Here is a 26,253-nt window from a genome sequence, read left to right on the forward strand (position 1 = left end):
ATGACGAGGTTTATGACCCTCATGAATACCTTTCCCCCTTTTCTCTCTCTACTCTACAGAATGGAGTCTTGGAAAGCCCTTTGTTAACATAGAGAGAGTATGGTAACATCAACAAGTTGGGGAAATAGGACAATCTTTATGTAATCCAACCAGTTGAAAGTGTCCATTGGGACTTAAAGAATATGATGTCAGATCAGTTGTCGTCTGAGACATTATTACTGATGATGGGGCGGCAGGTAGCCAAGTGGTTAGAGCGTTGGACTAGTAACCGATAGGTTTCAAGATCGAATCCCCAAGCTGAGAAGGAAAAAAATTGGTTGTTCTGCCCCTGAACAAGGCAGTTAACCCACTGCTCCTAGGACGTAATTGAAAATAAGAATTTGTTCTTAACTGACTTGCCTAGTTTAATAAAGGTAAAATAAATGATAGGACGACATAAACTGTATCTTGGAAAGTCTACATATTCTAGTTATCAGATTCACATGGAATTGTTGTGCAATTAACATTTTTAAATATGAAACTATTTGTGAAAAGATTAAATTTAATTTTAGTTTTTAAAACGATAGAATTGTTTTCATAATTAAAATATGCTCAATCAGTGGCCACGCCCATGTGAATACCCATTGGTTGGAAATGATGAACCAAGACGACAGGCTACAGCGTATCCACCCAGAAATATTATTCAAACGACAAGGGAGCTCTCGGCTGGGCAACCCAGCATTCCATCTTTGACCAATCTATCGAAGCGCAGCTTAGAGTAAATATATTTCTTGCCTTTTCCTTTTCCGAATGGACGGTTATTTAGAATGAATAAGATTCTGTATTTACAATAGCATAGCTTCATAAGGTCCGATAGAGACCCAATCCTTTTGTTCCTCAGTCTTCCCGCACCTTCATCAAAACCCAACCCCCTTTCTTTGTGTAACCAGCCGTCATATCGGTTTTGTCCGCTAGGGATGTTTTCTTTTATGACATAATTAGTAATCAATGTATGATCCATCCTGTGAATATGTAAATATGTGTGATTATTTAGGTATTTAGTAAATGTTGTATTGCTGATTCAACTTGTTAGCCAGGGTTCGTGAAGATAACCAATAATTTTACAACGTTCAGATGAGACTGAATAAGGTGACGATTAATAATTGACTGCTATTGATATAAAAGATAACCAGGTCTTTAAGAGTTTATTCGGAAGACAACAGCTCTATAAACATTATTCCATGGTGCCCCGACTTCCTAGTTAATTACATTTACATGATTAGTTTAATCAGGTAATATTAATTACAGAGAATTGATTTGATAAAATAGCATATCATATATCACTTAATCCATAGTAAAGATACAACAATACCCACTTAACATTAGAACACAATGCCAGGTTTTTTCTGCTCATCCTAATATTATGGTAAAACAAATATAGAATCTGAAGCATTTTATGTATCAGCCTTCCTGGACTCCAGGAAGAGTAGCTGCTGCTAATGGGGATCCTAAATACAAATACAAATGTTCCTGCTGTATGCCATTTCTCCAGCTATACTACTTTTTTTAACCTTAATGGCACCTGTCGGAACTTGTTATCAGTATAAAAGACACCTGTCCACAACCTCAAACAGTCACACTCCAAACTCCAATATGGCCAAGACCAAAGAGCTGTCAAAGGACACCAGAAACAAAATTGTAGACCTGCACCAGGCTGGGAAGACTGAATCTGCAATAGGTAAGCAGCTTGGTTTGAAGAAATCAACTGTGGGAGCAATTATTAGGAAATGGAAGACATACAAGACCACTGATAATCTCCCTCGATCTGGGGCTCCACGCAAGATCTCACCCCGTGGGGTCAAAATGATCACAAGACCGGTGAGCAAAAATCCCAGAACCACACCGGGGGACCTAGTGAATGATCTGCAGAGAGCTGGGACAAAAGTAACAAAGCCTACCATCAGTAACACACTACACCGCCAGGGACTCAAATCCTGCAGTGCCAGACGTGTCCCCCTGCTTAAGCCAGTACATGTCCAGGCCCATCTGAAGTTTGCCAGAGAGCATTTGGATGATCCAGAAGAAGATTTGGAGAATGTCATATGGTCAGATGAAATCAAAATATAACTTTTTGGTAAAATCTCAACTCGTCGTGTTTGGAGGACAAAGAATGCTGAGTTGCATCCAGAGAACACCATACCTACTGTGAAGCATGGGGGTGGAAACATCATGCTTTGGGGCTGTTTTTCTGCAAAGGGAACAGGACGACTGATCTGTGTAAAGGAAATAATGAATGGGGCCATGTATCGTGAGATTTTGAGTGAAAACCTCCTTCCATCAGCAAGGGCATTGAAGATGAAACGTGGCTGGGTCTTTCAGCCCCAAAACATCACTGCTCTAGAGGAGATCTGCATGGAGGAATGGGCCAAAATACCAGCAACAGTGTGTGAAAACCTTGTGAAGACTTACAGAAAACATTTGACCTCTGTCATTGCCAACAAAGGCAATGACTTTTGATATTGACCAAATACTTATTTTCCACCATAATTTGCAAATAAATTCATTACAAATCCTACAATGTGATTTTCTGGATTTTGTTTCTAATTTTGTCTGTCATAGTTGAAGTGTACCTATGATGAAAATTACAGGCCTCTCTCATCTTTTTAAGTGGGAGAACTTGCACAATTGGTGGCTGACTAAATACTTTTTTGCCCCACTGTAATTGACAGATTAGGATAGAAAACACTCTAAAGTTTCCAAAACTGATATTGCAGCCGAAACCCTGAGGAAAATCCAATCAGGAAGTGCCTCTTATTTTGAAACCCTTCTGTTCCTATGCATGTCTATCCTCCATTTAAAGGGATATCAACCAGATTCCTTTTTCTCTGGCTTCCCTAAGGTGTCAACAGTCTTTAGACATAGTTTCAGGCTTTTATTTTGAAAAATTAGTGTGAAAGATCACATTGCGTAAGTGGATAGGTGGGGGCTCTCAGAGTGAGTTTTTGCGCTACAGAGTAAAGCCTCCATTGTTCCTCCCACTGTTATTGAAAAACCTAAACACTCTTTTGACATATTATCGAATATATATTTTAAAACTACCTGAGGAATGATTATAAAAAACGTTTGACATATTTCTGTGGACATTATGAAGACTATTTGGAATTTCCGTTTGCGTTGTCGTGACCGCTCTTTCCTGTGGATTTCTGAACATAACGCGACAAACAAATGTCGGTATTTTGGGTATAAAAATAATCTCTATGGAACAAAAGGAACATTTATTGTGTAAATGGGAGTCTCGTGAGTGAAAACATCCGAAGATCATCAAAGGTAAATGGTTCATTTGATTGCTTTTCTGATTTTCGTGACCAAGCTTCCTGATGCTTAGTATACATAATGCTATGCTAGGCTATCGATAAACTAACAACTGCTTGGATTGCTTTCGCTGTAAAGCATCATTTCAAAATCTGAGACGACAGGTGGATTAACAAAAGGCTAAACTGTGTTTTCCAATATTGCACTTGTGATTTCATGAATATGAATATTTTTTTGTAATATTATTTGACTGTTGCGCTATGTATGCTATTCAGCGGTTGCTGACGAAAATGATCCCGTGACAGGGATGGGTAGCGTCAAGTTAACAAATCAAACAGATTTCTCAGAAATGAAACATGTAAGTCCGAGTTGAAGGCTATTGACATTCAGCAAGACAGGAACTGTCACGCCCTGATCTATTTCACCTGTCTTGGTGATTGACACCTCCAGGTGTCTCCTGTTTTCCCCATTAGTCCCCAGGGTATTTATCCCTATGTTTCCTGTCTCTCTGTGCCAGTTCATCTTGTTTTGCCAAGTAAACCAGCGTTTCTTCTAGCTCCTATTTTTCCCAGTCTCTGTTTTTTCTTTAAAAAAAACTCCTGGTTTTGACCCTTGCCTGTCCTGACGCTGAATCCACCTGCCTGACCACTCTGCCTGTTCTGACCTCGAGCCTGCCTATCCCCTTGTACTGTTTGGACACTGACCTGGTTTATGAACTCTCGCCTGTCCTCTTGAACTGCCTTTTGCCTACCCCTTTCGGTGTAATACATATCAGAGCTCAACCATCTGCCTCCTGTGTCTGCATTTGGGTCTCGCCTTGTGCCCTTAAAGGAAAATCACAAACAATAATAATCTTGCAGAAAAACATACATTTTATTTTTCCGAACGTGAGAGGCAGCCGATTCTCAGCCTCATTAGTTATTTATGGCCTCTGACGTCCGAACATCTGGTCATTCACTGCAAATAGTCCACGGATCACTGAAGCCGCCTGCATCACACCATAGAAATGTGCCCCTGAGCTTTTTGGAAATCACATAGGCTACACAGCTACACATTTACTGCAGCTCTGCTCTACTGCACCCAACTGCTCCGTTGATCAGCAGTCGTTCAAGGTGTTCGTGCTGTGGATTTTGCTACAGCTACACACAACATACACTGGAAATTATGCAGAACAATGTCGATCTTTATGTTAATAATAATACACTCATCTTTTAAAGTAAACATTCACATGCTGTCTGATATTTGAAATTCTGAGTGTTTGGGAGGAAGGGATGGGTAAACAATGTTGCATTGTTGCAGATAGAGAGATAATGTAGATCATGATCATATTCATTTCTGTATCTCTCTGAACATTTCACACCATATAAAAAGCCACAGCTGGACTAACTCTGACCAAGCTGCTTAAAAATGAACACACCTTACAAGCGCTGCAAACATGACCATTCTTGAAGAAATGGGGGAACTTGGAAGTTAAAACAAAAGGGTGTTAAGATTTACCTCTCTGAGCAACTTCACTAGCCAAATCTCCCAAAAGCAAGAAATTATTTTATTTTTGGGGGGTGGATCAGCTTTAATATTGCAAATATACTGTGGCTTCTATCAATGTAATTGTCTGCATCATTTCCAATCACCCATATATTTTAAATATATACAGAGCCAGTAAAAGGTTTGGACACACCTACTCATTCCAGGGTTTTTCTTTATTTGTACTATTTTCTACATTGTAGAACAATAGTGAAGACAAATCAAAATATATTTGGATTTGTTTAACACTCTTTTGGTTCCTACATGATTCCATGTGTGTTATTTCATATTTTTGATGTCTCACTATTATTCTACAATGTAGAAAATAGTAAAAATAAAGAAACACTTGACTGAGTAGGCGTCCAAACTTTTCACTGATATTGTATATATAAAAACATCCTACATATCTTAATGTCCACAACTAACAAATAATATGCGTAATGTAGGCACTTCATTTTGGGAAACGATTATTATTCATCCTAGGAAGAGGCAGGTGAAAGCAGCTGCGGTCATCCCCCTCTTCAAAGGGGGGGACACTCTAGACCCAAACTGCTACAGACCTATATCTATCCTACCCTGCCTTTATAAGGTCTTCGAAATCCAAGTCTACAAACAGATTACCGACCATTTCGAATCCCACCGCACCTTCTCCGCTATGCAATCTGGTTTCAGAGCTGGTCATTGGTGCACCTCAGCCACGCTCAAGGTCCTAAACGATATCTTAACCGCCATCGATAAGAAACAATACTGTGCAGCCGTATTCATTGACCTGGCCAAGGCTGTCGACTCTGTCAATCACCACATCCTCATCGGCAGACTCGATAGCTTTGGTTTCTCAAATGATTGCCTAGCCAGGTTCACCAACTACTTCTCTGATAGAGTTCAGTGTGTCAAATCAGAGGGCCTATTGTCCGGGCCTGGCCGTCTCTATAGGGGTGCCACAGGGTTCAATTCTTGGGCCGACTCTTCTCTGTATACATCAATGATGTTGCTCTTGCTGCTGGTGAGTCTCTGATCCACCTCTACGCAGATGACACCATTATGTATACTTCTGGCTCTTCTTTGGACACTGTGTTAACAACCCTCCAGACAAGCTTCAATACCATACAACTCTCCTTCCGTGGCCTCCAACAAATTCCTCCTTTGGCCGCTTCTCCTTCCAGTTTTCTGCTGCCAATGACTGGAACGAACTTCAAAAATCTCTGAAACTGGAAACACTTATCTCCCTCACTAGCTTTAAGCACCAGCTGTCAGAGCAGCTCACAGATTACTGCACCTGTACATAGCCCGTCTATAATTTAGCCCAAACAACTACCTCTTCCCCTTCTGTATTTATTTATTTATTTATTTTGCTCCATTGCATCCCATTATTTATATTTCTACTTTGCATATTCTTCCACTGCAAATCTACCATTCCAGTGTTTTACTTGCTATATTGTATTTACTTTGCCACCATGGCCTTTTTTTGCCTTTACCTCCCCTATCTCACCTCATTTGCTCACATTGTATATAGACTTATTTTTCTATTGTATTATTGACTGTATGTTTGTTTTACTCCATGTGTAACTCTGTGTTGTTGTATGTGTCGAACTACTTTGCTTTATCTTGGCCAGGTCGCAATTGTAAATGAGAACTTGTTCTCAACTAGCCTACCTGGTTAAATAAATAAAAAATAAATGAGGTGCATGTTTCGACTGCAAGCTTGCCCAGTTTGAATCAGCTTAGGAGGTCTAAGAAATCGAAACTGTTCTTAAAAAACAGATGAGCCTCTTGTTATGAAGGAAAATTCCTAACTAAGGAGAATTCCTAAGTAAAATACAAAGGTTGACATAACTCAAAGTATTGAATGAATGAGGACTTGTTATAAAATGAGGACTTGTTATAAAATGAGGACGTGTTGTAAATGAGGACGTGTTATAAATGAGGACGTGTTATAAAATGAGGACGTGTTATAAATGAGGACGTGTTATAAATGAGGACGTGTTATAAATGAGGACGTGTTATAAATGAGGACGTGTTATAAATGAGGACAAGTTATAAATGAGGACAAGTTATAAATGAGGACGTGTTATAAATGAGGACAAGTTATAAATGAGGACTTGTTATAAATGAGGACGTGTTATAAATGAGGACTTGTTATAAATGAGGACGTGTTATAAATGAGGACGTGTTATAAAATGAGGACGTGTTATAAATGAGGACGTGTTATAAAATGAGGACTTGTTATAAATGAGGACAAGTTATAAATGAGGACTTGTTATAAATGAGGACTTGTTATAAATGAGGACTTGTTAACCGTTATAATCAAAATATATTAAAAAGGTAAAATAATTATTAAAGAATAATGAGAACTTGTAATTTAATAACGTATACGGTGTCATGGCACAAACATATTGGGGTAAGTAGAAAGAGTGGAAAATGTGTCCGCTATTTTAGACAAGCAGAGCACTACACACATGTTTCAGTGAATTTTTTAAACGGGGGTTGCTTATATAATGATGAATCTCCACCATTGCCTTAAACTAACATTGAGAAAATGGGCTCACACCCAGCAAACACTCTTTAATGCCACTGCTTTAGGCTACTGAAGATCAATACCTCAGAGATCTGGTTATAAAATAACCATATACCATGTACTTTCTTTTTTATTTGCAATACAACACAGTGAGTATGGATTTTATTCATGACTTTCATTATGTGGAGCACAGCACCCGCTTTTGTTTTACGTTCAACCATTCCTGTTATGAATGACCATGCAGAGCTTTATGTAACATATGCCTTCTACTTGAACATTGGACAGTCCCACTCTGCCATTTCCCATGCTTCATCATGTCAGGCAAAGCTACACAGCCTTTCGACAGGTCATCATTGTAAATAAGAATATGTTCTAAATTGATTTACCTGTATAAATACAAAATATACAGGTATAAACAGTATATTCACGCTCAGATTTTGTGAAATGTTTAAGTCTGTTATTAAGTAAGCGTATAGATCAACTGCTCAGCCTACATTTACCACTTCATATTAACTAGGCGACTTTTAATTTAAAATGTTTCAACTCGCTAGTCTGTTGAGCCATCTCCTGCTAGATTGAACAATATGCATCTTCTAGCGATCTACTGATAGGATAGATACACACGGCGAGGCAGGGCTTAACGTGACCACACCCCCGAACAGGGTAAAACCGTAGGGTACTCCCGTTACTCCTATGTTAAATTGCTTAATTTACTCAACCTGACAATGGCTGTTTTATGATTTTTTATAATTCTATAAACATTTTGGTTATGCTTGGTAGGTTGTTTTTAACATACTTCCATGTTGTCTAAAAAATCAACTACATCATATCTAAAAACACTAATTCTAAACGTAAAAATGTAAACATGAATAGATTGACTGTCTTATGGAATGTATGTCATGATTATCAGCCAAAGTGACGATTCCAACTGAATTCTTAACTAGCTAGCTAACCCTGCTTTTAAGATGCCAGTACGCTGTTGCATACCATTTTGCAGTGGTGGAAAAAGTACCCAATTGTCATACTTGAGTAAAAGTATGGTCTCCCCCTCTTCAAAGGGGGAGACACTCTAGACCCAAACTGCTACAGACCTATATCTATCCTACCCTGCATCTCTAAGGTCTTCGAAAGCCAAGTTAACAAACAGAATACTGACCATTTTGATTCACATCGTACCTTCTCCGCTATGCAATCTGGTTTCCGAGCTGGTCATGGGTGCACCTCAGCCAAGCTCAAGGTCCTTAAAGATATCATAACCACCATCGATAAGAGACATTACTGTGCAGCTGTATTCATAGACCTGGCCAAGGCTTTCGACTCTGTCAATCACCACATTTTTATTGGCATACTCAACAGCCTTGGTTTCTCAAATGATTGCCTCGCCTGGTTCACCAACTACTTCTCTGATAGAGCTCAGTGTGTCAAATCGGAGGGCCTGTTGTCCGGACCTCTGGCAGTCTCTACGGGGGTGCCACAGAGTTCAATTCTCGGGCCGACTCTCTTCTCTGTATACATCAATGATGTCGCTCTTGCTGCTGGTGATTCTCTAATCCACCTCTACGCAGACAATACCATTCTGTATACTTCTAGCCCTTCTTTGGACACTGTGTTAACTAACCACCAGACGAGCTTCAATGCCATACAACTCTCCTTCCGTGGCCTCCAACTGCTTTTAAACGCAAATAAAACTAAATGCATGCTATTCAACCGATCATTGCCCGCACCTGCCAGCCCATCCAGCATCACTACTCTGGACGGCTCTGACTTAGAATACGTGGATAACTACAAATACCTAGGTGTCTGGATAGACTGTAAACTCTCCTTCCAGACTCACATCTCAATTAAATCTAGAATCGGCAACAAAGCATCCTTCACTCATGCTGCCAAACATACCCTCGTAAAACTGACCATCCTACCGATCCTTGACTTCGGCGATGTCATCTATAAAATAGCCTCCAACACTCTACTCAGCAAACTGGATGCAGTCTATCACAGTGCCATCCGTTTTGTCACCAAAGCCCCATATACTACCCACCACTGCGACCTGTATGCTCTCGTTGGCTGGCCCTCTCTTCATACTCATCGACAAACCCACTGGCTACAGGTTATCTACAAGTCTCTGCTAGGTAAAGCCCCGCCCTATCTCAGCTCGCTGGTCACCATAGCAGCACCCACTCGTAGCACGCGCTCCAGCAGGTATCATGTATATCTCACTGGTCACCCCCAAAGCCAATTCCTTCTTTGGTCGCCTTTCCTTCCAGTTCTCTGCTGCCACTGACTGGAATGAACTGCAAAAATCACTGAAGCTGGAGATTCCCATCCCCCTCACTAGCTTTAATTAAGAACCAGCTGTCAGAGCAGCTCACAGATCACTGCACCTGTTCATAGCCCATCTGTATACAGCCCATTTATCTTCCTCATTCCCATACTGTATTTATTTATTTTGCTCCTTAAGGATACTTGAGTGTAAGAATACTTGCACCTGGAGATTACGCACCAATTTCGACGCAGGACACCAGGCGGACACCTGGTAAATGTGGTCTCTTATGGTCAATCTTCCAATGATATGCCTACAAATTCGTCACAATGCTGCAAACACCTTGGGGAAACGACAGAAAGTGTAGGCTCATTCCTTGCGCATTCACAGCCATATAAGGAGACAATGGAAAACAGCGCCTCAAAAATTTTGCTCACTTCCTGTTTGAAGTTTCATCTTGGTTTCGCCTGTAGCATCAGTTCTGTGGCACTCACAGATAATATCTTTGCAGTTTTGGAAACGTCAGAGTGTCTTCTTTCCAAAGCCGTCAATTATATGCATAGTCGAGCATCTTTTCGTGACAAAATATCTTGTTTAAAACGGGAACGTTTTTCATCCAAAAATGAAATACTGCCCTTAGAGTTTCAAATTAACATCTCGCACTAGCCAGACAAATAATGACGTAACTATATTGTGACAGCTTTACTGTCAGTGTTAGCAGGTCGGGTAACGAATTAGGGTGTCCGAATAAGAGTCGACGAATAGGTATCATGCAAATCATTTGTTGTTGTGACAGCCAAGTATGTTGCGTCGACCCGACACGCAAGCGTCCCATCTAGACACCTGGAAATGCAAATGCGCTACGCTAAATGCTAAATGTACTCGTTAAAACTCAAACGTTCATTAAAACACACATGCACATGCACATTATCTGATAGCATGCAACACCCCAAAATACCTGAAGGCGACGTAAACAAAAGAATTAGCGTAGCCGGCGCTACACAAATAGCAGAAATAAAATATAAAAAACATTCATTACCTTTGACGAGCTTCTTTGTTGGCACTCCTATATGCCCCATAAACATCACTATTGGGTCTTTTTTTCGATTAAATCGGTCCATATATACCCAAAATATCCATCTATGGAAACTGTGTGATTCAGAAAAAAACACAGTTTAGAAACGCAGCGTCATTTTTTAAAATTAAAAAAGTCGATGATAAACTTTCACAAAACACTTCGAAATACTTTTGTAATCCAACTTTAGGTACTAGTAAACGTTAATAATCTATCAAATTGAACATGGGGCGATGTGTATTCAATAGCTCCACGTCTTCAAATCATGTTCGGGAAATCTCTCTTCCAAAACTTCCTGTCGGAGACCGGATGGAATGGAATCTCTCTCCTTTGTTTGACCAAGAAATAACTCCCAGGAAATTGACAAGACTGGCGACATCAAGCTGTAGGAATTGCAATCTCAGCCCCATTTAATTTGGTGTCCCTTAAACAATACATGCAAGTGGCGCATGGATATTTTTTCCAGTTTTCAGTGACCAGTTTTTATTGCGCTTTTCGATGAAACACACGCTCTGTTATAGTCACAGCCGTGATTTAACCAGTTTTAGAAACGTGAGAGTGTTTTCTATCCACACATACTAATCATATGCATATACTATATTCCTGGCATGAGTAGCAGGACGCTGAAATGTTGCGCGATTTTTAACAGAATGTTCGAAAAAGTAGGGGGTCGACTTAATTAATAAGAACACCAAGGCTGCTGAAAAAGTTTATTGAAAGGACAGAAAAAGTGTCAGTAGTTTGCTGAGGATACAGCCAAAGTTTGGCTTATTGCATGGGAGTAATGGGAGTACCCTACACGGTGGAGGGGTCATGTTAAGCCACGCTTTGCCGTGTGTATCTATAGCCATCTGTCAGTCACAAAGCGAGCGATGAAAGAGAAACGCATCAGAGAGGAAGAGGCGAAGCGAGAGGATTAACTCTCGCCAAAAATCTGTCCAAAATAAGCACAATGCATTTCATTGGGCTTATTTTGGACCTTGTCACCCACCTTCCTACATTTGGGGACAATGACTCCCATTGTTAGGGCGGAGACATGTGCATCTCGTCACTCAAACACACACACACACACACACACACACACACACACACAGTCAAAAGTTTGGACACACCTACTCATTCAACGGTTTTTCTTTATTTTTTACATTTTCTACGTTGTGGAATAATAGTGAAGACATCAATACTATGGAATAACACCTATGGAATCCTATATTAATCAAATAAAGTGTTAAACAAATCAAAATATATTTTTACATTTGAGATTCTTCAAAGTAGCCACCCGTTGCCTTGATTACAGCTTTGCACACTCTTGGCACTTACTCAATTAGCTTCATGAGGTAGTCACCTGGAATGTAGGTGGTCTGGTGAATCCAAATTTGAGATTTTTGGTTCCAACCGCCATGTTTTTGTGAGACACAGAGTAGGTGAATGGATGATCTCTGCATGTGTGGTCCCCACCGAGAAGCATGGAGGAGATGTGATGGTGTGGGGGTGCTTTGCTGGTGACACTGTTGGTGATTTATTTAGAATTCAAGGCACACTTAACCAGCATGGTTTCCACAGCATTCTGCAGCGATACGCCATCCCAACTGGTTTGCGCTTAGTGGGACTATAATTTCTCTTTCAACAGGACAATGACCCAAAACACACCCCAGAGTGGGTAAGACATATTTGACTCAAGGAGAGTGATGGAGTGCTGCATCAGATGACCTGTCTCAACGTCAACAGTGAAGAGGCGACTCCAGGATGCTGGCATTCTAGGCAGAGTTCCTCTGTCCAGTGTCTGTGTTAATTTTCCCATCTTTTATTTTTAATGGCCAGTCTGAGATATGGCTTTTTCTTTGCAACTCTGCTTAGAAGACCAGCATCCCGGTGTCGCCTCTTCACTGTTGACGTTGAGACTGGTGTTTTGCGGGTACTATTTAATGAAGCTGCCAGTTGAGGACTTGTGAGGTTTCTGTTTCTCAAACTAGACACTATAATGTACTTGTCCTCTTGCTCAGTTGTGCACCGGGGCCTCCCACTGCCCTTTCTATTCTATTTAGAGGCAGTTTGCGCCGTTCTGTGAAGGGAGTAGTACACAGTGTTGTACGAGATCTTCAGTTTCTTGGTAATTTCTCGCATAGAATAGCCTTAATTTCTCAGAACAAGAATGGAATGACGAGTTTCAGAAGAAAGTTATTTGTTTCTGGCCATTTTAAGCCTGTAATCGAACCCACAAATGCCGATGCTCTAGATACTCAACTAGTCTAAAGAAGGCCAGTTCTGCTTCTTTAATCAGCACTACAGTTTTCAGCTGTGCTAACATAATTGCAAAAGGGTTTTCTAATGATCTGGTTGCAGTCAAATTTATTTACACGGAGGAGGGAGATTTGCAGGAACCACGTAAGTAGTAACGATGAGTCGAAATCCACGACTTAACCTCTTAGAGCTCTAGGGGCGCTATTTCATTTTTAGATAAAAAACGTTCCCGTTTTAAGCGCGATATTTTGTCACGAAAAGATGCTCGACTATGCATATTCTTGACAGTTTTGGAAAGAAAACACTCTGAAGTTTCAGAATCTGCAAAGATTTTGTCTGTAAGTGCCCCAGAACTCATTCTACAGGCGAAACCAAGATGATGCATCACCCAGGAATTAGCAGAATTTCTGAAGCTCTGTTTTCCATTCTCTCCTTATATGGCTGTGATTGCGCAAGGAATGAGCCTACACTTTCTGTCGTTCGCCCAAGGTCTTAGCAGCATTGTGACGTATTTGTAGGCATATCATTGGAAGATTGGCCATAAGAGACTACATTTTCCAGAGGTCCGCCCGGTGTCCTTTGTCTAAATTTGTGCGTAATCTTCAGGTGCGGTCATTTTCTCCTGGGATTCAGGAGAGAAAGCATGTGTCCAAGAACGATGTATCAATGAAGAGATATGTGAAAAACACCTTGAGGCTTGATTCTAAAAAACGTTTGCCATGTTTTCAGTCGATATTATGGAGTTAATTTGGAAAAAAGTTTGCGTTTTGAGGACTGAATTTATGGATTTTTTTTGGTAGCCAAATGTGATGTATAAAACGGAGCTATTTCTAATACACAAGGAATCTTTTTGGAAAAACTGAGCATCTGCTATCTAACTGAGAGTATCCTCATTGAAAACATCAGAAGTTCTTCAAAGGTAAATGATTTTATTTGAAGGCTTTTATGTTTTTGTTAATGTTGCGTGCTGGATGCTAACGCTAATGCTAACGCTAAATGCTAACGCGAAATGCTAACTCTAGCTAGCTACTTTTACACAAATGATTGTTTTCCTATGGTTGAGAAGCATATTTTGAAAATCTGAGATGACAGTGTTGTTTACAAAAGGCTAAGCTTGAGAGATGGCATATTTATTTCATTTCATTTGCGATTTTCATAAATAGTTAACGTTGTGTTATGCTAATGAGCTTGCTGATAGATTTACACAATCCTGGATACAGGGGTTTTTTCATAGCTAAACGTGACGCAGAAAACGGAGCGATTTGTCCTAAACAAATAATCTTTCAGGAAAAACTGAACATTTGCTATCTGAGAGTCTCCTCATTGAAAACATCTGAAGTTCTTCAAAGGTAAATGATTTTTTTGAATGCTTTTCTGTTTTTTTGTGTAAATGTTGCCAGCTGAATGCTAATGCTAAATGCTACGTTAGCCATCAATACTGTTACACAAATGCTTGTTTTGCAATGGTTGAGAAGCATATTTTGAAAATCTGAGATGACAGTGTTGTTAACAAAAGGCTAAGCTTGAGAGATGGCATATTTATTTCATTTCATTTGCGATTTTCATGAATAGTTAACGTTGCGTTATGGTAATGAGCTTGAGTCTGTATTCACGAACCCGGATCCGGGATGGGGAGATCAGAAAGGTTAACAATAATTAGGCTTTGACACATTCATTCATTCATTTTCTTTTGCGTGTTTACATAACAAGCCATGCAGAGTCGTGGTGCATAGTAGGCTATTTACTGTGCGTCAATTGACAACTGAGCAGCATTTGTTGACTAGTTTATAAAAGGTGTCGAACAGACAGAATAAAGTTATTCTCCATCCCTTTGCCATTTAGAAATCATCTTAATGGCATATTCATGGCATGAGGCTAGTAGCATAGCATCTCTCCATTGTATACAGGCGGTTGACATCAACAACAAATATTCAAATAATGAGATGTATCCACCAATCCAAAAAAAGGATAGGCGGGAGCTAGACAGCCCGTCGTGCCGCTTTGTTACAACAACTCCCATTGTTAGGGTTGTCAGTATATCCATAAAGGTTGGTGTAGCCGAACCGCAGAGAGTCATTCATTTGGCTCCCTAATTTGCATAGGCTACTGGTAAGCAGTAACGGTGCATGGGTAAAATCACTTGGGAAGCCAAGCCCCCGCAAAAAAAGCCCTATTACAACCTATGTTGGGATAATTGCGTTTTTTGCTCTGTAACCTGTTAGTTCACATGCCTTGCCACCGTGATATATAGGCCTAAAGATGAGACAATAAGAAAGTGGCAGAATAAGTTAATTGGGGTAGGGGGCAGCATTTTCACTTTTGTATAAATAGCGTGCCCAAACTGAACTGCCTCCTACTGTGTTCCAGATCCTAATATATGCATAGTATTAGTAGTATTGGATAGCAAACACTCTGAAGTTTCTAAAACTGTTTGAATCATGTCTGTGAGTATAACAGAACTTATTTTGTAGGCGAAACCCCGAGAACAAACCATTCTGATTTTTTTTCTTTTTAAGTCACCGTCTTTTCAATAAGTCACTGTCTTTTTCATGGGGAATCCAAAATTCTAATCGACTTTCCTGCCATTCCTACCACTTCCACTGGCTGTCACCAGTTTGTAGAAATTGGTTGAGGTTTTGAGTTTGGATTGTGTACTAAACGCGCGAACAAAAAGGAGCTATTTGGACATAAATTATGGACTTTATCGAACAAATCAAACATTTATTGTGGAACTGGGATTCCTGGCAGTGCATTCTGATGAAGATCATCAAAGGTAAGTGAATATTTATGATGCTATTTCTGACTTTGTTGACTCCGCAACATGGCGGATATCTGTATGGCTTGTTTTGTTGTCTGAGCGCTGTACTCAGATTATTGCATGGTGTGCTTTTTCAGTAAAGCTTTTTTGAAATCTGACACAGCGGTTGCATTAAGGAGAAGTGGATCTAAAATTCCATGCATAACACATGTATCTTTTAGCAATATTTATTATGAGTATTTCTGTAAATTGATGTGGCTTTCTGCAAAATCACCGGATGTTTTGGAACTACTAAACGTAATACGCCAATGTAAACTGAGATATTTGGATATAACATGAAGTCCTATGAGTGTCATCTGATGAAGATCATCAAAGGTTAGTGATTCATTTTATCGCCATTTCTGCTTTTTGTGAATCCTCTCTTTGGCTGGAAAAATGGCTGTGTTTTCCTGTGACTAGGTACTGACCTAACATAATTGTTTGGTGTGCTTTCGTCGTAAAGCCTTTTTGAAATCGGACAACAAGTTTACAACAAGTTTATCTTTAAAATGGCACCCTGCACTTTAACTGTCTTTTGCTGAGGTGGGACGCTACCGTCCCTAATATCCCAGAGAGGTTAATCTCAAGAGAAGACAGGTTAAATGTTAAGGTTTAATGTTATCTTACTTAGAAATTTGTCCTGATGATAAAGGCCTAGACAAGATCCAAAACTACTAAACATACATTTTCAGCAATAAAAATTGCAAAGTCATGTATCTACACAATGCCATAATTTATATCCAATCTGGGAGGTAAACTCAATTTTGCTGTGCATTTCAGATGGAGTCAAGACACTAGAAGGGACTAAAGGCACCAAAATAGATAACTCCAGCCCAGGGATGCCTGGCTGTCTACTTTTTCTATTTGGTTGGCAACTCTATGTACTTGTGTAAAACACTTTAGTCTATCCTTCCAAGAGTCTGTTGATGTTTCATTAGAAATAATGTGATTACCAGTCAGAGGTGCTGTGTTGCTGTGTTGCTGTGTTTCAAGGTAAATACACTCACACAAGCTGGGCCAAGGTTCATGGTTTTGCTGTAAGGAGCTCCGTGTACCGTGTACCGTGTACCGTGATGAAAACGTATAATTAAAGCCCCAAACAGCCTTCTAATTGTTGTAAGAAGCTCTTCCCCTTAAGGTGGACTTTTAGAAGAGACAGTTGCATAAATTTGCACAGACCACAAATTCAAGCGTCTAATAGCCTAAACCAGGGTTTCCCAAACTCGGTCACCAGTATTGGTGTACTGTATGGTTTATGGTATTGGGGTACTGTATGGTTTATGGTATTGGTGTACTGTATGGTTTATGGTATTGGTGTACTGTATGGTTTATGGTATTGGTGTACTGTATGGTTTATGGTATTGGTGTACTGTATGGTTTATGGTATTGGTGTACTGTATGTAGCACTACACAGCTGATTGAAATAATCAAAGATTGATGAGTTGGTTATTTGAATCAGCTGTGTAGTGCTAGGGCAATAACAAAAACGTCCAGGACAGAGTTTTGGAAGCCCTGACCTAAACCATACAGTACACCAATACTGGTGACATTTGTGATGTAAGAAGTGAATTGACTAGGAGGTTAGGGGATCAATGTTTTCTTTAAACTGATGTCTCTGTGGCAGATGGCCATAAAAACAGTTATTTGAGGGGTGACGATGGCTGCTTCATGGCATTGCTGCTTGCTACTAACAGTTCTAATCGTACAAACCACCACAGAAATCCCTTGAACAAATAACAATTCAGGAAGAAAAAAATATACTTTGTTGCTGCTGAGCTGGATTGGTCCTATTAAAGTATGTGTGCTGTCAGAGATCTGTTGGAATGAACTGTGTGCCCTTGTCTGTGGCAGGTCACTACTGAGCCATATCAATAATTCAGTTGGCAGCTAAACACCCATCCCTGTTATGAAACAAATCTGGTTAACAAGTCCCGTCAACACGCTCTGGTCTCCCTACTAATACGTGTTATTAGCATCTCTCTGGGTTCCCCGCTTGGGCTTTGGAGATGATCACACTACTGTACATGTGAAAGCCATATCCTGGAAGTTGAAAATTAAGGACCTAGGAAGTGGACAGTAGACAGAATAACTACTGAGGAGTCAGTTTTTCACTACTGTAGGTCTTCTGAAAAAGCTCATACGTCTAAAGAAAAGCTCCTACTATGGATACAGTAGAGTACACATTCTATGCAGGTCTATAGGAAAGTGGTGAGACTCTGTTTGTCCTAGCAGCATGCCTTTCCCTATATGTCTCCAGCTCATTCCCAAACAGCCGGGAGCTGTCAGTAGAACCGTAGCGAGAGAGAGAGAAAGAGAGGGGGGGGGGGGGGGGGGTGTTAGACAGAGAGGTGGGGGCGAGGGTCAGACAGAGGGGGAGGGGGGGGCGAGGGCGAGACAGAGGGGGTGAGGCCGAGAGGGGTGGGGCGAGAGAGCGGGGGGGGGGTCGAGAGATGGGCGAGAGAGAGGGGCGAGAGAGAGAGAGAGAGGGAGACAAAGAGAGGGCGAGAGAGAGAGGGGACGAGAGACAGAGGGGCGAGAGAGAGAGAGGGGGCAAGAGAGAGAGAGAGAGAGAGAGGAGGTGAGAGATGGGGCGAGAAAGAGAGAGGGGGCGAGAGAGAGGGGGGGTGAGAGATGGGGCGAGAAAGAGAGAGGAGCGAGAGAGAGAGGGGGGTGAGAGAGAGAAAGGGCGGGAGAGATAGAGGGAGAGAGAGGGCGAGTGAGGACGAGAGAGAGAGAGAGAGAGAGGGGCGAGACAGAGAGGGGGGTGAGGGTCAGACAGAGGGGGAGGGGGCAAGGGCGAGACAGAGGGGGTGAGGGCGAGAGATGAGAGAGAGTGGGGCGAGAGGGGTGGGGCGAGAGAGTAGGGGGGCGAGAGATGGGCGGCAGTGAGAGGGGGTGAGAGAGAGGAGGTGAGAGAGAGGGGGCGAGAGTGAGGGGGCGAGAGAGAGGGGGCGAGAGAGGGAGAGAGACAAAGAGAGGGCGAGAGAGAGAGGGGACGAGAGACAGAGGGGCGAGAGAGAGAAAGAGAGAGGGGGCGAGAGAGAGAGAGGAGGTGAGGCGAGAAAGAGAGAGGGGGCGAGAGAGAGGGGGGTGAGAGAGAGAGAGAGGGTGGGCGGGATCGAGAGAAAGGGCGGGAGAGAGATAGAGGGAGAGAGAGGGCGAGAGAGGACGAGAGAGAGAGAGGGGTGAGAGAGATAGAGGGGGAGAGAGAGGGGGGGCAAGAGAGGGGGTGAGAGAGAGGGGCGAGAGAGAGGGAGAGAGGGGACAGGCGAGAGAGAGAGAGAGAGGTGGCGAGAGAGAGATAGGGGGAGAGAGAGAGGGCGGGATCGAGAGAAAGGGCAGGAGAGAGGGAGAGAGAGGGAGAGAGAGGACGAGAGAGAGGGGTGAGAGAGAGAGAGAGAGGGGGCGAGAAAAGTAAAGAAAAAGAGCGAGAGGGAGAAGAGAGGGAAAAGGAGCGAGAGGCAGACAGAGGGGGGGCGAGGACAAGGGTGGCGAGGGAGACAAAGGGGGCAAGAGAGAGGGGGAAAGAGAGGGGGCGAGAGAGGGGACAGGCGAGCGAGGGCAGGCGAGAGAGGGCGGGCGAGAGAGAGAGGGTGGGAGAGAGGGGACGAGAGACAGAGGGGTGAGAGAGAGAGAAAGAGAGAGGGGGTGAGAGAGAGAGAGAGAGAGAGAGGAGGTGAGAGAGGGGGCAAGAAAGAGAGAGGCGGCGAGAGAGGGTGGGCGGGATCGCGAGAAAGAGAGGGAGAGAGAGGGCGAGAGAGGACGAGAGAGAGAGAGGGGCGAGAGAGAGAGAGAGAGAGGGAGGGGGCGAGAGAGAGGGGACGGGCGAGAGAGAGTGAGAGAGGCGGCGAGAGAGAGTGGGCGGGATCGAGAGAAAGGGCGGGAGAGAGGGAGAGAGAGGACGAGAGAGAGAGGGGCGAGAGAGAGAGAGAGAGAGGGGGCGAGAGAGAGGGGACGGGCGAGAGAGAGTGAGAGAGGCGGCGAGAGAGAGAGGGCGGGATCGAGAGAAAGGGCGGGAGAGAGGGAGAGAGAGGACGAGAGAGAGAGGGGCGAGAGAGAGAGCGAGAGAGCGGGGGGCAAGAGAGAGAGAGGGGGTGAGAGAGAGAGAGGGGGCGAGAGAGAGAGGGGCAGAGAGAGAGAGAGAGAGGGGGCAAGAGAGAGGGGGGGCGAGAGGGGGCGAGAGAGAGAGAGAGGGGGCGAAAGAGAGAGAGGGAGAGGGGGCGAGAGAGAGAGAGGGGGCGAAAGAGAGAGAGGGGGCGAGAGAGAGAGAGGGGGCGAGAGAGAGTGGGGGCGAGAGAGAGAGGGGGACAGAGGGGGGGCGAGGGAGACTAAGGGGTGCGAGAGAGGGGACGGGCGAGCAAGCGAGGGCAGGCGAGAGAGAGAGAGGGTGAGAGAGAAGCCGAGAGAAGTAAAGAAAAGGAGAGGGAGAGGAGAGAGAAAAGTAGCGAGAGGGAGAAACCGAGATAGGCAGGGAAGCGGAACACTGCTCAACTCGATGTGCCACTCTGATAAGATCCAGGGAGACCTCCCTTCTCCTCTCCAGACTTGGACAAGGAGGACGATGGTAACCTTTCCTGTCAATGACATCCCAGAACACAGAACAGCAGGGGATTCGGGAGACATTATGTTCAACTACTTTCAAATTAGTACCGTTCTTCCTATGGTCTCCATTGTCTTTCTAAGGTGCCACATCTGTGAGGATCAAGTTTGCTGTGTGACTATTTCATTCTCACTGAGTTGATGTGCTGTTATAATACCTTTCCACTGTAACTGGTGAGCTAGGAGATGTGCTCTATGTGAATATGTCTGGATCGTTTATCGTAGCAGAGAGTAAACAGCAATGTATATCTAAGTGGTTTTTGATGACAAGTCAACAGCTTAAATGAATGGAATAAATGCATTACAATGCATCTCGCTTCTTGCCCCTTTTCTCTCTCGCCCCCCTCTCTCTCTTTCGCCCCTCTCTCTCTTGCCCCCCCTCTCGCTCGCTCTCTCTCACCCCTCTTTCTCTCTCTCTCTCTCTCGATCCCGCCCTCTCTCTCTCATCCCCTCTCTCTCTCTCGCCCCCTCTCTCACCTCCTCTCTCTCTCTCGCCCCGTCTCTCTATCGTCTGACTGATAGCAAGACGGTAGGCCTAGCTGAGTCATATTGAAATTGCATTGAAGCTCTTGAGGGAGCATCCAAGACATTATTTATAAACAGACATTTAAAACTAGTTGACACACCTTGCTGTTTGCAGATGGTCTTTGCTGCATCTGAAATGGCACAGGGTTAAAAGCAGTGAACTATGAAGGGAATAGAGTGTGATTTGGGAATCATCTCCTGTTCCAGTTTAAATGAAATCCACAAGGGTAAACCAGGTCCAACAGAGCCCACTATATTAGCTTGTTAATGAAATCCCAGTGCGATGCTTTTTAATGAAACCATCCAGGAGGCCAATTGCCCATAACTAATTATAATATGCTAATCAACCAAAGTGGTGGAGAGAGCAGAAGACTGATCTTACTGGTCTCTGGTTTTTCATTTCTTATTTCAGTCTGTGTGCAAATTGTTTCAAAAGTGATTAATGGTTGTAATTAAGGGCTAAGATATTACGTAATCTTTAATGTGGCTGCTACTGGAACCTTCATTAATAACGAGGAATTCTTTATATACTGAACAAAAATATAAACGCAACAAATAAAGTGTTGGTCCCATGTTTCATGAGCTGAAATAAAATATCCCAGAAATCTTCAATATGCACAAATAGCTTATTTCTCTCAAATGTTGTACATACATCTGTTTACATCCCTGTTAGTGAGCATTTCTCCCTTTCCAAGATAATCCATCCACCTGACAGGTGTGGCATATCAAGAAGCTGATTAAACAGCATGATCATTACACAGGTGCACCTTGTGCTGGGGACAATAAAAGTGCACTCTAAAATGTGGAGTTTCGTCACACAACACAATGCTACAGATGTCTCAAGTTTTGGCTCACAAGTGGGTAGGCCCATGCTCACCCATGTCTGTGCCCCTGCCCAGTCATGTGAAATCCATAGATTAGGGCCTAATGAATTTATTTCAATTGACTGATTTCCTTAAATGAACTGTAACTGAAATGTTTGCATGTTGCGTTTATATTTTATACAGTATACATTATATACATGAGCCTATACCTAGTCTCCTCATGTAAGAATTAAACTATGAAGTCAATCTAATGTGTCTTTAAAGGGATACTTCAGCATTTTCGAAATTAGGCCATTTATTACTTCCCCGGAGTCAGATGAGCTCGTGGATACAATTATGTCTCTGTGTCCAGTATGAGGAAAGATAAGGTAGTTTCATTAGCCAATGCTAACGAGCGTTAGCGCAATGACTGGAAGTCTATGGATATCTGCTAGCATGCTCATTTATCTCATGCTCTCATATCTCTGCAGGAGACATACAGTGTTATTTATGTTTGGAACATCAAATCACAGTATCGAATCACAATACATATAGAATCGTCGGAATTATCGTGACAATATCGTATCGTGAGATCCCTGGCAATTCCCAGCCCTGTGATATTGAAAAGTAAAAAATCCTTGAGATCCTCATTTTGAAAGTCTGCAGGAAATAGGAGGGAAAATATGTTGGTTCTGCCTCTATCTCCCCCCCCTCTGCCTACAGAGACGTTGCAGTCCAATCAATTTAGTGTGTAATTATCATTCCAATAGATAATTCTCACTCTGGTAAGCTTTGCTTCCATTGCTTCCTTACTTCCTACTATCGCGATACTGGTGTCGTGACAACATTACTAAGTAGGGCCTCAGCCGAGGCATGTTTCATTGGTTAATACAGAGTCAATGAACATCCTAAATAAAGCATGTGGCAAGGCTACACTCCAGTGAGGAAATGGCACACCAAGATTGATCTCACCATTGCAATGGTGTACGATTTACCTAATTGAGATTCAATCTGTGCCATGGTACGATTAACAGGCCTGGCAAGACAAACATGCACGGCCCAACTCCCAATGGCGCAAGGCTAGGCTGTGTGTTTAGTTGTTTATAAGCCTCAATCTCCCAATTGCATACCATCCGCATAAGTGCCTTCCAAATCAACATATACACAAGTGTCCATATACTATTTTACAAATGAAGCATGTTCATTAGACTAGTGACTATTAGCCATGGGCAATCAGCTTCTGAGGGGGAATAGGAGGTATCATGTTGCATCTCCATTCTCCCATTGCTGTGTGAAGCCATTAGTTGGATCGAGCTGGTTGGGGCCAGGGCTGTTTGTTGCACTGCAATCAGGCGTAGTCAGCCACCGTAGCACACAACAGGGATGGCACCCTGTTCCCTACATACTGTAGTGCACTACTGTTGACTAGGCCCCATTGGGAAGAGGGTGCCATTTGGAACGCAGACAAGGACTGAAAACAGTCCTATAGCCTGAAAGGCACTTTACACTTGACAGTCACACTTCAGGATGTGGATACTTCAATGTTAATGATCATGAAAAACAGTGTTTCCTTTTAGAAACAACCTAACTGTTCAAGCAGAAAGCACATACTTTATTGCCTCAGAGCAAATTACAGCAGCTACAGATGAAGCATCTTCATTTGATCACTCTGTTGCGTGATAACTTTCCTGCAATGCAAGACAATAAACTGTAGTGTATTGGATGTATTTGAGGTTTAAAAAAAGCTATGAAGTTTGTAATTTCCACTTTGAAATTTCAGACTTGATTTTCCCTTACGAAAGTGTATCAACCCCAACAAAACAAAATAATTAACTCCTTCACTATACAAATCCATCAACGCACATGTAAAATCCTTCAGCGGGGCTTTGGAGTCAATAAAACTGTTTACAGACAGATTATTTCACTTATAATTCACTGTATCACAATTCAAGTGGGTCATAAGTTTACATACACTAAGTTGACTGTGCCTTTAAACAGCTTGGAAAATTCCAGAAAATTATGTAATGGCTTTAGAAGCTTCTGATAGGCTAATTGACATAATTCGAGTCAATTGAAGATATACCTGGGGATGTAATTCAAGGCCTACCTTCAAACTAGGTGCCTCTTTGCTTGACATCATGGGAAAATAAAAATAAATAATCCAAGACCTCAGAAAACAAATTGTAGACCTCCACAAGTCTGGTTCATCCTTGGGAGCAATTTCCAAACGCCTGAAGGTACCACGTTCATCTGTGCAAACAATAGTATGCAAGTATAAACACCATGGGACCACACAGCCATCACACCGCTCAGGAGGGAGACGCGTCCTGTCTCCTAGAGATGGCCGTACTTTGCTGCGAAATGTGCAAATCAATCCAAGAACAACAGCAAAGGACCTTGTGAAGATGCTGGAGGTAACAGGTACACAAGTATCTATATCCACAGTAAAACTAATCCTATATTGACATAACCTGAAAGGCCGCTCAGCAAGGAAGAAGCCACTGCTCCAAAACTGTGGGTCTTCCAAATGGACAATGACCCCAAGCATACTTCCAAAGTTGTGGCAAAATGGCTTAAGGACAGCAAAGTCAAGGTATTGGAGTGGCCATCACAAAGCCCTGACCCCAATCCTGTAGAAAATTTGTGGCAGAACTGAAAAAGAGTGTGCGAGCAAGGAGGCCTACAAACCTGACTCAGTTACAGCAGCTCTGTCAGGAGGAATGGGCCAAAATTCACCCAACTTATTGTGGGAAGCTTGTGGAAGGCTACTCGAAATGTTTGACCAAAGTTAAACAATTTAAAGGCAATGCTATCAAATACTAATTGAGTGTATGTAAACTTCTGACCCACTGGGAATGTGATGAAATAAATAAATCATCCTCTCTATTATCATTCTGACATTTCACATTCTTAAAATAAAGTGGTGATCCTAACTGACATAAGACATGGAATTTTTACTGGGATTAAATTTTGTTTATTGTGAAAAACGGAGTTTAAATGTATTTGGCTAAGGTGTATGTAAACTTCCGACTTCAACTGTATATATATATATATACAGTGGGGCAAAAAAGTATTTAGTCAGCCACCAATTGTGCAAGTTCTACCACTTAAAAAGATGAGAGAGGTCTGTAGGTACACTTCAACTGTGACAGACAAAATGAGGAAAAAAAATCCAGAAAATCACATTGTAGGATTTTTTATGAATTTATTTGCAAATTATGGTGGAAAATAAGTATTTGGTCAATAACAAAAGTTTCTCAATACTTTGTTATATACCCTTTGTTGGCAATGACAGAGGTCAAACCGTTACACATTGCCTTTTCCGTCTTCACAAGGTTTTCACACACTGTTGCTGGTATTTTGGCCCATTCCTCCATGCAGATCTCCTCTAGAGCAGTGATGTTTTGGGGCTGTTGCTGGGCAACACAGACTTTCAACTCCCTCCAAAGATTTTCTATGGGGTTGAGATCTGGAGACTGGCTAGGCCACTCCAGGACCTTGAAATGCTTCTTACGAAGCCACTCCTTCGTTGCCCAGGTGGTGTGTTTGGGATCATTGTCATGCTGAAAGACCCAGCCATGTTTCATCTTCAATGCCCTTGCTGATGGAAGGAGGTTTTCACTCAAAATCTCACGATACATGGCCCCATTCATTCTTTCATTTACACGGATCAGTTGTCCTGGTCCCTTTGCAGAAAAACAGCCCCAAAGCATTATGTTTCCACCCCCATGCTTCACAGTAGGTATGGTGTTGAGTTTTTACCAAAAACAATAAGTGACAATTTCTACATTTAGTAATAATGATAATGCACTGAAACTATGCAGATGGAATTCTCTGTTACCTCCATTTCCCATCTAATAATACAATTCACATTGCCTGTTGCTGCAGGATTATTTTCCTTCTGTAGCAAACTGTCTCAAATTAAAATCCTACATCTGCACTGCCAACAATGGTTGTTGCACAACAAGCAGTCTCTTCAGGTAAATATAGATGGATGTGAAACAAACATTTCACAATTGGCAGTTGATCCTTTTCCGTTGCTTATCAATTCTGATGCAAATCAGTTTTTTCTCGTTTCCCAGTGTGATGTATCACAAATAGGATGTGGGGAGCGCCTGGGGCTTAAACACCTCTGATGGACCATACATAATGAGATAGGACATATCCCTCTCAGAAGCAGCAGAAGTACAGTACAGTCCAGCCAGGCAACATTGGGTGATTCTCAAATGGCACCCTATTCCATTTAATGCATTACTTTTCACCAGAGCCCTATGGGCCCTGGTTAAAAGTAGTAGACTGTAAAGGGGGCCATTTAGGATGCAGCCCTGATAAACCAGCCCCAGTGGTTACTGGCTGAGCTGGGAGTAGTTCGCATTGCTCTTAGCCAACCCCCAACTTTTAACCCCCATCCAGACCCCCTTCCTTATGTGGAGCATAGCTGGACGTTTCTGGGAGCAGTATTGACTGATCAACCTGAAAAGGGAATTTCAAGCAGGTTCCTGGAAACCGAAGGCTAAAAACATCAATCACCCTGGGCTGGGCCTGCTTCAAATTCAACATCAAAAAGTAACCTTTTGGACTGATCTCTGATCATATAATGGATTTCAGCACAGTGAGACTGACGTG

At 42.4% G+C, this 26,253-nt stretch overlaps 1 protein-coding gene across 3 annotated transcripts in view; it reads right to left on the reverse strand.

Annotated features, from left to right (window-relative positions):
• The window catches only part of LOC110536281 (netrin receptor UNC5D), a 218,415-nt gene that overhangs the window by 144,145 nt on the left and 48,017 nt on the right, over nt 1-26,253 (reverse strand). The window lies entirely within an intron of this gene.

Source organism: Oncorhynchus mykiss, chromosome 11 (assembly GCF_013265735.2).
Source record: "Oncorhynchus mykiss isolate Arlee chromosome 11, USDA_OmykA_1.1, whole genome shotgun sequence".
NCBI classification, from domain to species: domain Eukaryota; kingdom Metazoa; phylum Chordata; class Actinopteri; order Salmoniformes; family Salmonidae; genus Oncorhynchus; species Oncorhynchus mykiss.